The 15,363-nt window shown below is 43.3% G+C and overlaps 1 protein-coding gene across 1 annotated transcript in view; it reads right to left on the bottom strand.

Annotated features, from left to right (window-relative positions):
• The window catches only part of GRIN3A (glutamate ionotropic receptor NMDA type subunit 3A), a 469,331-nt gene that overhangs the window by 441,220 nt on the left and 12,748 nt on the right, over nucleotides 1-15,363 (bottom strand). The window lies entirely within an intron of this gene.

Here is a 15,363-nt window from a genome sequence, read left to right as displayed (position 1 = left end):
TACTCTGTGATGCCTAACCCCATACTCCATCCTTAACCACTTCAGCCTACAGGCCATTTTACCCTTAATGCCATAAGCCATTTTCACCTGTCAGCACTCATCCCATTCATTTGGCCATAACTTTATCACTGCTTCTCACATGTGAATGATCTATACCTTGTTTTTTTCACCACAAATTACGCTTTTTGTGGGTGATACTTGTTTTCAGTAATTATTTTTTTTTCTATGCATTTTATAGGCAAAAACAAGAAAAAATGAAAACGTACACAATTTCTTCAATTACATGCTCTATAGTTTTAAAATAAGCAATGCCACTATAAATAAAACCCACCCAGTTTATTTGTCAGTTAGTCCCAGCTATCACAACATTTAAATTACCTTCCTAGTACAATGTATGGCAGCAATATAATATTATAATATTTTCTAAGTAAAGGTGTTTTCTCTGTTTTGGGGTTTGTTTGTGTCTGATCAATTGCAAGCCCTTATGTACTGAAATAACAGTAATCTATCCTCATGACATACATATGTAAAAAAAAAAGTCCCTAAGGCAACTATTAATGGAATTTTTTAAACTTTTTTTAAATTTACAGGGACACTTAAGCCAGGAAAAAAAATGAGTTTTACTCACCTGGGGCTTCTACCAGCCCCCTGCAGCAGTCCTGTGCCCTCACAGCCACTAAGTAATCCTCTGGTCCCCCGCTGCCAGCTAGTTTCGTTTTTGCCGACAGGCCCGACAGGACGGGCCATGCGTAGCTTTCTCCGCATTCCCGACTGTAATTAGCGCTATTGCAACGCATACAAAGATACACGTTGCCGCATTACCTACGCATAGATATGCGGCAATGCGTATTTTTGTACACGTTTTGGCCCATAATAGCGCTAATTACAGTCGGGAATGCGGAGAAAGCTACACGTGGCCAGTCCTGTCGGGCCTGTCGGCAAAAACGAAACTAGCTGGCAGCGGGGGACCAGAGGATTAGTGAGTGGCACAGGACTGCTGCAGGAGGCTGGTAGAAGCCCCAGGTGAGTAAAACTCTTTTTTTTTCTGGCTTAAGTGTCCCTTTAACATGATTGTTTGGTAACTGGGTGGGGGAGGGAGCTTTGGAAGGGATTATTTTTTTTCTTATTATAAATGTGTGGTGTGTGTAATTTAACTTTAACTAGAAACACTACTCTGGTTTACCAGGAAAAGTTTAATTTTTTTTTCAACTTTACTTTCGTTTCCGTCACTATGAATGGACATGGCCCATGATCAGGTTCACATCCATTCACTCCAGGCACTGTGATTGGTTTGGGGAACCCTCGGTTCCCTTCCCCAATTCCACCTCCGCTATAACAGTGGATGCTTGTATGCGTCCAGTTAGACTTGAGCAGTATCTTTTTGGACGACTATAGTTGTCCAGATAGATTGAAGTGTTTAATCTTACCACCTCCCTAATGACTTACCTAACCTTTATTCATAACCATCCAACACTAACAACTGAAGCTTAACTCCCCCTCCTCCCACCTCCTGACCCTAACTCTCCTAATGTCTTCATTCTAACCACACTTAAAGGGATACTGTAGGGGGGTCGGGGGAAAATGAGCTGAACTTACCCGGGGCTTCTAATGGTCCCTGGCAGACATCCTGTGTTGGCGCAGCCACTCCCCAATGCTCCGGCCCCGCCTCCGGTTCACTTCTGGAATTTCTGACTTTAAAGTCAGAAAACCACTGCGCCTGCGTTGCCGTGTCCTCGCTCCCGCTGATGTCACCAGGAGTGTACTGCGCAGACACAGACCATACTAGGGCTGCGCTGTGTGCGCTCTTGATGACATCAGCGGGATCAAGGACACAGCAACGCAGGCGCAGTGGTTTTCTGACTTTAAAGTCAGAAATTCCAGAAGTGAACCGGAGGCGGGGCCGGAGCATCGGTGAGCGGCTGCGCGGGCACAGGATGTCTGCGGGGGACCATTAGAAGCCCCGGGTAAGTTCAGCTAATTTTCCCCCGACCCCCCTACAGTATCCCTTTAATTCTCACACACTAACCACACTTAAACTCACACCCCATGATCATCAGGATGCAATGTTTCAGCTAAACAAAAGCCAAAATTCCAATAGAAAATTCTAGCAGCTAGCAGCACTAAACTAGCACAGAGTTTGGTTATATATAGCTAAAGTAGCACACCAAATGCAAGCTGCGCACTGAGTAGTACAAAGGTTGCAGTGTTGGAAGTGCATTCTATTTCTGATATTTTGGCTGGAATCTGATTGATATTAAGGGCCTGTTTCCACTAGCACGGAAACTGGACCAAATTTGCAGAGTTTCCCCGCAAGCAAATCGCACAGGGTAACTCTGCCTTAGGAAATAATGGCACCGCCATCCGAATTGCTTGCCCTAGCGATTCGGCCGACATTGACATCCGTTTCCATGCGGGAGGCAGCGAATCCCATAGCTGTGTATGGCACCGCTTCTGGAATTCATCTGTGTACCCGCATACCAGGAAGTGCACATCTCACTGCCGCGTGCGATGGCTAGTGTAATCGTAGCCTAGGAGGTGCCAAGTGGTGAAATTACCAATATTCATTGATGGTACTGGGAAAAGCAGTAGAGTAAAACTGTACCTGCTCGTCTTCAAGGAGAGGACCGCCTCTGAGAGTGGGTTAATTTCCCTGAATGACATCCTCTTGCCATGGCACTTAAGCTGCGCTCCAAACTTTATCCAGGATTAAACCTTATCCCAGTCAGTATCTGATACCCCCTTACCCACGAGAAAGCTTTACCTTTTTTTAATTATAGTGCATCAGGGATGTTGCTGTGGCTGATATTGTGGCGAAACCCCTACCACAGTGAAGCAGTATCTTCCACTGTATATATATATATATATATATATATATATATATATATATATACACACACATATATACAGTATACACACACACGCACATATATATATATATATATATATATATATATATATATATATAGCTATAGTCAGTCACAGTGTGAGTCACAGACTGAGCTCCTCTCAGCCTATCACACTCTGGTTAGCAGCCATGTCTTTTGTTTGTAAACACTGCCTGAAACTGACAATTACAAGCCAGGATCGGAGCAGGGAGTGGCACAAACAGCACAGAGGGGCCCAGGAGAACATAATAAATAGAATGGTATGCTTTTTATTGTAAGAATTTTAGAGTACAGATTCTCTTTAAGCAATCAGTAAGCCAAAAACAACTCATTGTCTGTAGAGTATTACATAATGCATCTGAGTTGGATACTCTTCCTTGGCTGCTAATGAGCCATGACATATGCAGAGCCATACGCACTGTAGACAAGGGGCTGATATCTTACAATCAGCAGGTACAGCACATAATATCAAGGGTACATTTTTCTGCAATTCCTTCATGGAGTACTGTATGTTTCTATGTGTGAATAGTGCTCCAGAACATGACTTTATGTCAGGTAAACTTTTTCAAACAAATTAATAGCAACAAAAAGGGCCTTCCCATACTTTTTTTTTAGAGCTGATAACTGCAAAGAAGGCAACTGCCCCTATGGAGTTAACTTCTCTATTAAGTTTTCTCCCAGGAGATTTTTCATCATATCAAAGAATAACTTTTCAACTTCCAAGAAATGAAAAAGAATTAAAACTGGGTGAAGAAGTAATATCAAACACATTCTGAGTGTTTCCTAGCTTGCTAGAGGCTTAAAGGGGTTTTTATTGATATGGCATGAAAACATCTCCTATGAGAAAGTCGTGGACAAAATTGAATAGGGCCTCATGTGGGAAATTTCAGGTTGCAGGTCAAATGCAAAGAAGGGAACTATAAACTAATGTAAAAGTCTGATTCACCACAGTGTTGTTTAGGCTAAAGCTTCATGTGTCATTATTAAAGTACCTTTTTGTGCACTGCAATATCGAACTCTTTACATATGAAAGATAGCATATGAAAAATGCAGATCACTACCAGTGCTGTTTTCAGATTATGGACTTAGGCCTCGATTCATAAAAGTGCTGTCGGGAAGGTAACGTCGAGCGGGGAAATACCGCTGTCGGTATTTCCGCCTTCAGGGTGGTAATTCATAAAAATTTTGCTAGTTGTGACAGGCGTGCGGAGATATTCCGCTGTAGGCAGGCGTTAGGCTGTCCTACGCATGCGGAAACAGGAGAAGCAGGAGGAATCCCTCCGTGCGGTGTTCTCTCTGCAGCTGCTTGGGAGGTCTGTCCCATTCACTGCAATGTATTCCGCACGCTTCTCGCCACATCAGAGGTAGCGGTAATACCCGTCCGCATACCGCTACCTCTAATCTTTATGAATTGACTACTTGTTACTTTTGCTATGATAATCACCGCGCAAGGCGGTGATTTATCACTCTGCTTGCGAAAGTCGGCTTTTCATGCGGAAAAAGCCTTTATGAATAAAGATTCTGCTGTGTGGTCGGTAAAGTATGCCGTTTTCAGCATTCCCGCAAGCGGGAATGCTTTATGAATCGAGGCCTTACTTGCATATACTTTCTTAAATCAACTGATCTGTGCTTGTGCTGCTTCAATAATGTTTCCATCTGTTAAATTAATCTCTGCACATTAATGCACGCTATATAAGGTGCTTAGTTACCCATACATTTTTCTCTCCTCTGTTGTTTATGCCACCACTTAGTTCTTAAAGTATCTCCTAAAAGTGAGTACACCTCTCACATTTTTGTAAATATTTTATTTTATCTTCTCATGTGACAACATTGAAGATATGACACATAGTTACTATGTAAAGTAGTCAGCCATTAATGTGTAAATTGCTGCCAACAAAAGTGAGTACACCCCATAAGTGAAGAATGTCAAAATGTTGCCCAATTAGACATATCCCTCTCCAGGGTCATGTTACTCATTAGTGTTACAAGGTCTCAGCTCTGAATGGGGAGCAGGTGTGTTAAATTTGGTATTATTGCTCTCACACCCTCTCATACTGGTCACTAGAAATTCAACATGACACCTAATGGTAAAGGGAACAAGTTTGGGGTATGGATGCCCCCTAAGGTGCTATCAGGCCAACATTAGTCAAATGCTCAGGCTGCTCCACAGTCCACTGTAAATAAAACACACAAAAAAAGAGGGCACTCTGATGCTCTTGCTGAGGAACAGAAATATCCCTTCTTATGTAGAGCAAGAATTATTTTTTGAGATCCTTAGAGAATTCTGCCTGCATTACGTGATCTTCAGCGATACTCTAGATAGCCTGGTCCCCGGCTTGCACAAGTGGGACACAAGCGTTCACCGGCTGAGCACACTCTGTCAACCGCACCACAAGCTGGTGAGACCTGTCCTGGTCTCACCAGCTTGTGGTGCGGTTGACAGAGTGTGCTCAGCCGGTGAACGCTTGTGTCCCACTTGTACAAGCCGGGGACCAGGCTATCTAGAGTATCGCTGAAGATCACGTAATGCAGGCAGAATTCTCTAAGGATCTCAAAAAATAATTCTTGCTCTACATAAGAGGATTGAAAATACCCTGAAACTGAGCTGCAGCATGGAGACAAAGACCATACAGCAGTTTAACTGTAGTGTTAGCATTTGATTTCAGCTAACTAAATTTGTACACCCGAATACTCCTGACCATCATGGTTCAGCACCTGAACAAGCACACAGGTTCAGGAGGAGTTCACCGAATTTCATATGACTTTGATCGGAGTCAGGTGAAACACAGCGTGATTGTGGGAGTGCATTGGTTTGGGGCTGCATTAGTGCTGTCGGCAGTGGGGAGCTGCAGTTCATTCAGGGAACCCTGAATGCCAACATGTACTGTGATATACTGAAGCAGAGCATGAACCCCTCCCCCCACCAGAAACTGGGCCACAGGGCATTATTTCAACATGGTTATGACCCCAAACACAACTCCATGACAACCACTGCCTTGTTAAAGAAACGGAGGGTAAAGGAGCTGGACTGGCCAAGCATGTCTCCAGATCTAAACCCTATTGAGCATCTGTGGGCCATTCTCAAATGGAAGGTGAAGGAGTGCAATGTCTCCATGTCCACCAGCTATGTCATGGAGGAGCGGAAGAGGATTCCAGTGGCAACCTGTGGAGCTCTAGTGAACATCATGCCAAAGAGAACTAAAGCAGTGCTGGAAAATAATGATGGGCACACAAAATATTGACACTTTGGGCACAATTTTGACATTCTTCATTTAGGGGTGTACTCACTTTTGTTGCCAGTGGTTCACACATCAATGGCTAGGTGTTACGTAGTTTTTAAGGGACAGAAAATCTACACAGTTATACAAACTGTACACTGACTACTTGACATTATATCAAAGTATCATATCTTCAGTATTGTCCCATGAAAAGATAATAGTAAAATATTTACAAACATTTGAGAGGTGTACTCACTTTTGTGAAATACTACTATATGTCAAAGAAATATAGAGCATTAAATAGTATCTCAAATATGTGATATAGGTTATTCTTATATGCAGCATAGCTATTGTTTTTTTTTATATTAACACTCCTTTGTTGACATTTAACAACAATTCAACAATTACAGTTCGGAAGCCAAAATGATCACTTTTAAACAATAATGCCTTTAGCACAAATAGGCTTCATAAATGCATGGGCGGTTCTTCCATGAAGCAACGAGTCACGTGCTTCAGTGCAGCAACAATTACAGGACAGCAAGAGGTGGCTCCTCTCCCCAAATGTCCCAATCTCTGAACACCATGTCTCCCCTTTCCTAGATGCGTAGCACCGCTTCACTCATCTGCTCTCAGCGTTCCAGCAATGGGATCTCCATCCACCCATCCAGCATCCTGTATCCATGGCTACAACGGTGCCTCATGTGACCTGTTATCTGCTGCCGGGTCACATGAGGCACCACTATAGTCAGAGAGGAAGCAGTGGCTGGTGATCCCATCGGTAATCTGCTGAGAGCGGGTGAGTGATGTGGCACCGGTACAGCACATACCCGGCAACCTGGGGATCAGAGCCGAGATGCTACGGGCCAGTAGGGAGAAGATGCTGTCTTGGGGGGACATAGTACTAGTATCTGCAATGCACAGCACGTTGTGTTTCTCCTCTCCGGCTTAGCAAACACACAATGTTGAGGGGCAGGGGGGTATGTTGCATCCTCACAATGTATTGCTCCAGGCGGCAAAAAGTCTAGAACCGGCCCTGCATAAATGTTCAATCAAGCATCTAAGCTACTATACTATACCAGCACCAATAAAAACAAGATTTTCATTAAAGCTGGGCTTTAGGTTAGTATAAACAAATTCAACATTCAATCCAGTAAGTCCCCATAAAGGATGATTAACAGCATTATATAAAGAGTATGCGTCTCTATAAAAGTACCTGATCCAGTCCTGGTATTGGCTCATGTACAGTAATTCTTTTAAATTCTGCTATCACAGTCTGATGGGTAAGGGCTGCACTGTGAAACAACATTGCACTGCTGTCAGGAAGAGCTGACTGATGAGCTCTCAGGGAACTGCTGACCTGCACTGTCCACATTCTCATTTGCCTTCTGGAATACCAGGCCCCTACAATGTGCTCTGCATATGGCTTTGTTTGATTGGCTCCTTGTTATTGTGCATCTGCTGGACTAGAACAATAATACTTTGCTTGAAGAAGTGTTTACACTGTTCGAAGTGGATTAGTGCCATAACACATAGCAGCACAGTATGAATGTGTACCATTGATCATTCTGGACAGCTGCTTTGCCTGGTATGAATATCTATAAATATTATTTTTGGTGAACATTAAGCCTGGCACAAATACTCACTATGAACTATAATCAATTAGCAGGCTTTTAGCTAGATTTAGGACTTCTGAACATTGCGCTCTTCCCTGTATTACTTTTGTGTCAGGTGAACAAGAGTCAATTACATGACCTTAAACAGACCTCAGTAAAATCAATTTACAAGTCATTCAAAAAGGTAATTCATTATTCTTAGGCTATATTTAACATGACTTTCTATCTCCTCTTTTTATTTATTGATTGGCACGCACTGTCTAATTGGGTAATTTTAGCTGAAGTAAACTTCAGAGTCACTCCTCCTCCCGCAATTAACGCTGTGTAATACTATCTGAATCTGTGCTGCGGCTTGTTGTTCATCTACCTGTACTTTGGGCCTCCCTATTGCTGGTGTGTCCTATTAATAAGGCTGCTCCATTGCATTTGCATCATTCGTGCTGATCAGTGGCAAACATTTATTGCCATTTATTGCAGCAAGTGAATTTTGGCACAAGATATTACCTATATTGGTGAGCTCTCCAAGCTTAACACTACCCCCCCCCCCCACCTTTCACACCTAACACTAATCTTCCTCCCTGATACCTTATCTCCTAACACTAACCTACCTCTCCACATCTAACACTAACCTCCCTCTCTATGCCTAACACTAATCTCCCTCCCCACTCCCTTATTGCCTAACACTAACACTCATGGCCCGGCTATAGTATACTATGTTTTCCCTCACATTTAAAGGACCACTATTGCAAAAAAAAAATGTAAAATACATAAAAACACAAAAATAAAAAAGTATTTTTCTCCCAGAGAAAAATGTGCTGTAAATTACTTTTCTCCTAAGTTGCTGTCATTTACAGTAGGCAACAGAAATCTGACCAAACTGACAGGATTTGGACTAGCCTATCTCCTCATGGGGGATTCTCGAGGTTTTCTTTATTTTCAAAATCACTTAGTGAACTGCTGTTGCTCAGTCCAACTGCCAGAATAGCTTTCAAAAAGGTGAGAGGACAGCCAGGATGTGTGTATAGATCCTTTTGTAAATAATAAATGAAATACTGAGAATCCCAATGAAGAGGTGGACAGTTCTGTCAGATTTCTGCTAACTACTGTAAGTGACAGCAACATAAGATAAAAGTAATTTTTAGCTCATTTTACTCTATTTGTGTGTGGTTGCACGTATTTTAAAATGTACACTTATTCACTACAGTGGTCCTTTAAGTCCCATCCCTACCACTATCTTAGTTCAGCTACACTATAGCAAAACTCATAACCGATCCAGGCACTTGTCTTTATCATAGCCAAGCAGCTGTGGCCAAACTAATCACCGAGCGCGGATAGAGCAGCACTAACTACAAAAGAGTGCACAGAGCAGCACTAACTACGAAAGAGAGAGGGCACGGAGCAAAACTAACTATGAAAGAGGGCATGCCCACAATGCAGCACTAACTATGAAAGAGAGAGAGCACACAGCAGCACTAACTATGAAAGAGCTCCAGCACAGAGCAACACTAACTATGAAAGAGCGCCAGCACAGAGCAGTACTAACTATGAAAGAGAGAGTGCACAGAGCAGTACCAACTATGAAAGAGAGAGTGCACAAAGCAGCACTAACTATGAAAGAGAGAGTGCACAAAACAGCACTAACTATGAAAGAGAGAGTGCACACAGCAACACTAACTATGAAAGAGAGAGTGCAAAATGCAGCACTAACTATGAAAGAGAGAGGGCACACAGCAGCACTAACTATGAAAGAGAGAGTGCACAAAGCAGCACTAACTATGAAAGAGAGAGTGCACAAAGCAGCACTAACTATGAAATAGGGCATGCACACAATGCAGCACTAACTATGAAAGAGAGCGGGCACACAGCAGCACTAACTATGAAAGAGAGAGGGCACACAGCAGCACTAACTATGAAAGAGAGAGGGCACACAGCAGCACTAACTATGAAAGAGAGAGTGCACAAAGCAGCATTAACTATGAAATAGGGCATGCAGACAATGCAGCACTATCTATGAAAGAGAGAGGGCAGAAAGCAGCACTAACTATGAAAGAGCTCCAGCACATAGCAACACTAACTATGAAAGAGCGCCAGCACAGAGCAGTACTAACTATGAAAGAGAGAGTGCACAGAGCAGTACCAACTATGAAAGAGAGAGTGCACAAAGCAGCACTAACTATGAAAGAGAGAGTGCACAAAGCAGCACTAACTATGAAAGAGAGAGTGCACACAGCAACACTAACTATGAAAGAGAGAGTGCAAAAAGCAGCACTAACTATGAAAGAGAGAGGGCACACAGCAGCACTAACTATGAAAGAGAGAGTGCACAAAGCAGCACTAACTATGAAAGAGAGAGTGCACAAAGCAGCACTAACTATGAAATAGGGCATGCACACAATGCAGCACTAACTATGAAAGAGAGCGGGCACACAGCAGCACTAACTATGAAAGAGAGAGGGCACACAGCAGCACTAACTATGAAAGAGAGAGTGCACACAGCAGCACTAACTATGAAAGAGCTCCAGCACAGAGCAACACTAACTATGAAAGAGCGCCAGCACAGAGCAGTACTAACTATGAAAGAGAGAGTGCACAGAGCAGTACCAACTATGAAAGAGAGAGTGCACAAAGCAGCACTAACTATGAAAGAGAGAGTGCACAAAGCAGCACTAACTATGAAAGAGAGAGTGCACACAGCAACACTAACTATGAAAGAGAGAGTGCAAAATGCAGCACTAACTATGAAAGAGAGAGGGCACACAGCAGCACTAACTATGAAAGAGAGAGTGCACAAAGCAGCACTAACTATGAAAGAGAGAGTGCACAAAGCAGCACTAACTATGAAATAGGGCATGCACACAATGCAGCACTAACTATGAAAGAGAGCGGGCACACAGCAGCACTAACTATGAAAGAGAGAGGGCACACAGCAGCACTAACTATGAAAGAGAGAGGGCACACAGCAGCACTAACTATGAAAGAGAGAGTGCACAAAGCAGCATTAACTATGAAATAGGGCATGCAGACAATGCAGCACTAACTATGAAAGAGAGAGGGCACACAGCAGCACTAACTATGAAAGAGAGAGTGCACAAAGCAGCACTAACTATGAAAGAGCTCCAGCACAGAGCAACACTAACTATGAAAGAGCGCCAGCACAGAGCAGTACTAACTATGAAAGAGAGAGTGCACAGAGCAGTACCAACTATGAGAGAGAGAGTGCACAAAGCAGCACTAACTATGAAAGAGAGAGTGCACAAAGCAGCACTAACTATGAAAGAGAGAGTGCACACAGCAACACTAACTATGAAAGAGAGAGTGCAAAATGCAGCACTAACTATGAAAGAGAGAGGGCACACAGCAGCACTAACTATGAAAGAGAGAGTGCACAAAGCAACACTAACTATGAAAGAGAGAGTGCACAAAGCAGCACTAACTATGAAATAGGGCATGCACACAATGCAGCACTAACTATGAAAGAGAGCGGGCACACAGGAGCACTAACTATGAAAGAGAGAGGGCACACAGCAGCACTAACTATGAAAGAGAGAGTGCACACAGCAGCACTAACTATGAAAGAGCTCCAGCACAGAGCAACACTAACTATGAAAGAGCGCCAGCACAGAGCAGTACTAACTATGAAAGAGAGAGTGCACAGAGCAGTACCAACTATGAAAGAGAGAGTGCACAAAGCAGCACTAACTATGAAAGAGAGAGTGCACAAAGCAGCACTAACTATGAAAGAGAGAGTGCACACAGCAACACTAACTATGAAAGAGAGAGTGCAAAATGCAGCACTAACTATGAAAGAGAGAGGGCACACAGCAGCACTAACTATGAAAGAGAGAGTGCACAAAGCAGCACTAACTATGAAAGAGAGAGTGCACAAAGCAGCACTAACTATGAAATAGGGCATGCACACAATGCAGCACTAACTATGAAAGAGAGCGGGCACACAGCAGCACTAACTATGAAAGAGAGAGGGCACACAGCAGCACTAACTATGAAAGAGAGAGTGCACAAAGCAGCATTAACTATGAAATAGGGCATGCAGACAATGCAGCACTAACTATGAAAGAGAGAGGGCACACAGCAGCACTAACTATGAAAGAGAGAGTGCACAAAGCAGCACTAACTATGAAAGAGCTCCAGCACAGAGCAACACTAACTATGAAAGAGCGCCAGCACAGAGCAGTACTAACTATGAAAGAGAGAGTGCACAGAGCAGTACCAACTATGAAAGAGAGAGTGCACAAAGCAGCACTAACTATGAAAGAGAGAGTGCACAAAGCAGCACTAACTATGAAAGAGAGAGTGCACACAGCAACACTAACTATGAAAGAGAGAGTGCAAAATGCAGCACTAACTATGAGAGAGAGAGCGCACACAGCAGCACTAACTATGAAAGAGAGAGTGCACAAAGCAGCACTAACTATGAAAGAGAGAGTGCACAAAGCAGCACTAACTATGAAATAGGGCATGCACACAATGCAGCACTAACTATGAAAGAGAGCGGGCACACAGCAGCACTAACTATGAAAGAGAGAGGGCACACAGCAGCACTAACTATGAAAGAGAGAGGGCACACAGCAGCACTAACTATGAAAGAGAGAGAGTGCACAAAGCAGCATTAACTATGAAATAGGGCATGCAGACAATGCAGCACTAACTATGAAAGAGAGAGGGCACACAGCAGCACTAACTATGAAAGAGAGAGTGCACAAAGCAGCACTAACTATGAAAGAGAGAGTGCACAAAGCAGCACTAACTTTGAAATAGGGCATGCACACAATGCAGCACTAACTATGAAAGAGAGAGGGCACACATCAGCACTAACTATGAAAGAGAGCATGCACAGAGCAGCACTAACTATGAAAGAGCGCCAGCACAGAGCAGTACTAACTATGAAAGAGAGAGTGCACAGAGCAGTACCAACTATGAAAGAGAGAGTGCACAAAGCAGCACTAACTATGAAAGAGAGAGTGCACACAGCAACACTAACTATGAAAGAGAGAGTGCACACAGCAACACTAACTATGAAAGAGAGAGTGCACAAAGCAGCACTAACTATGAAAGAGAGAGTGCACAAAGCAGAACTAACTATGAAAGAGGGCATGCACACAATGCAGCACTAACTATGAAAGAGAGAGGCACACAGCAGCACTAACTATGAAAGAGAGAGGGCACACAGCAGCACTAACTATGAAAGAGAGAGGGCACACAGCAGCACTAACTATGAAAGAGAGAGTGCACAAAGCAGCACTAACTATGAAAGAGAGAGTGCACACAGCTGCACTAACTATGAAAGAGAGAGTGCACAAAGCAGCACTAACTATGAAATAGGGCATGCACACAATGCAGCACTAACTATGAAAGAGAGAGGGCACACAGCAGCACTAACTATGAAAGAGTGCCAGCACAGAGCAGCACTAACTATAAAAGAGCGCCAGCACAGAGCAGTATAACTATGAAAGAGCTCCAGCACAGATCAGCACTAACTATGGAAGAGCGCCAGCACAGAGCAGTACTAACTATGAAAGAGAGAGTGCACAGAGTGCACACAGCAACACTAACTATGAAAGAGAGAGTGCACACAGAAACACTAAATATAAAAAGAGAGAGTGCACACAGCAACACTAACTATGAAAGAGAGCATGCACAGAGCAGTACTAACTATGAAAGAGAGAGTGGACAAAGCAGCACTAACTATGAAAGAGAGAGTGCATACAGCAACACTAACTATGAAAGAGAGAGGGCACAGAGCAGTACTTATTATGAAAGAGAGAGTGCACAAAGCAGCACTAACTATGAAAGAGAGAGTGCATACAGCAACACTAACTATCAAAGAGAGAGTGCACAGAGCAGCACTAACTATGAAAGAGAGAGGGCACACATCAGCACTAACTATGAAAGAGAGCATGCACAGAGCAGCACTAACTATGAAAGAGCGCCAGCACAGAGCAGTACTAACTATGAAAGAGAGAGTGCACAGAGCAGTACCAACTATGAAAGAGAGAGTGCACAAAGCAGCACTAACTATGAAAGAGAGAGTGCACACAGCAACACTAACTATGAAAGAGAGAGTGCACACAGCAACACTAACTATGAAAGAGAGAGTGCACAAAGCAGCACTAACTATGAAAGAGAGAGTGCACAAAGCAGCACTAACTATGAAAGAGAGAGTGCACAAAGCAGCACTAACTATGAAAGAGAGAGTGCACAAAGCAGCACTAACTATGAAAGAGGGCATGCACACAATGCAGCACTAACTATGAAAGAGAGAGGGCACACAGCAGCACTAACTATGAAAGAGAGAGGGCACACAGCAGCACTAACTATGAAAGAGAGAGGGCACACAGCAGCACTAACTATGAAAGAGAGAGTGCACAAAGCAGCACTAACTATGAAAGAGAGAGTGCACACAGCAGCACTAACTATGAAAGAGAGAGTGCACAAAGCAGCACTAACTATGAAATAGGGCATGCACACAATGCAGCACTAACTATGAAAGAGAGAGGGCACACAGCAGCACTAACTATGAAAGAGCGCCAGCACAGAGCAGCACTAACTATAAAAGAGCGCCAGCACAGAGCAGTATAACTATGAAAGAGCTCCAGCACAGATCAGCACTAACTATGGAAGAGCGCCAGCACAGAGCAGTACTAACTATGAAAGAGAGAGTGCACACAGAAACACTAAATATGAAAGAGAGAGTGCACACAGCAACACTAACTATGAAAGAGAGAGTGCACACAGAAACACTAAATATGAAAGAGAGAGTGCACACAGCAACACTAACTATGAAAGAGAGAGTGCACACAGAAACACTAAATATGAAAGAGAGAGTGCACACAGAAACACTAAATATGAAAGAGAGAGTGCACACAGCAACACTAACTATGAAAGAGAGCATGCACAGAGCAGTACTAACTATGAAAGAGAGAGTGGACAAAGCAGCACTAACTATGAAAGAGAGAGTGCATACAGCAACACTAACTATGAAAGAGAGAGGGCACAGAGCAGTACTTATTATGAAAGAGAGAGTGCACAAAGCAGCACTAACTATGAAAGAGAGAGTGCATACAGTAACACTAACTATCAAAGAGAGAGTGCACAGAGCAGTACTAACTATGAAAGAGAGAGTGCACAAAGCAGCACTAACTATGAAAGAGAGAGGGCACACAGCAGCACTAACTATGAAAGAGAGAATGCACACAGCAGCACTAACTATGAAAGAGAGAGTGCACACAGCAGCACTAACTATGAAAGAGAGAGGGCACACAGCAGCACTAACTATGAAAGAGAGAGTGCACAAAGCAGCACTAACTATGAAAGAGAGAGGGCACACAGCAGCACTAACTATGAAAGAGAGAATGCACACAGCAGCACTAACTATGAAAGAGAGAGTGCACACAGCAGCACTAACTATGAAAGAGAGAGTGCACATAGCAGCACTAACTATGAAAGAGAGAGGGCACACAGCAGCACTAACTATGAAAGAGAGAATGCACACAGCAGCACTAACTATGAAAGAGAGAGTGCACACAGCAACACTAACTATGAAAGAGAGAGTGCACACAGCAGCACTAACTATGAAAGAGAGAGGGCACACAGCAGCACTAACTATGAAAGAGAGAATGCACACAGCAG

The sequence above is a fragment of the Hyperolius riggenbachi genome, chromosome 1 (assembly GCF_040937935.1).
Source record: "Hyperolius riggenbachi isolate aHypRig1 chromosome 1, aHypRig1.pri, whole genome shotgun sequence".
In the NCBI taxonomy this organism is placed as follows: Eukaryota; Metazoa; Chordata; class Amphibia; order Anura; family Hyperoliidae; genus Hyperolius; species Hyperolius riggenbachi.
The sequence above is the reverse complement of the archived record's forward strand: the minus strand, read 5'-3'. Positions and strand labels throughout refer to the sequence as shown.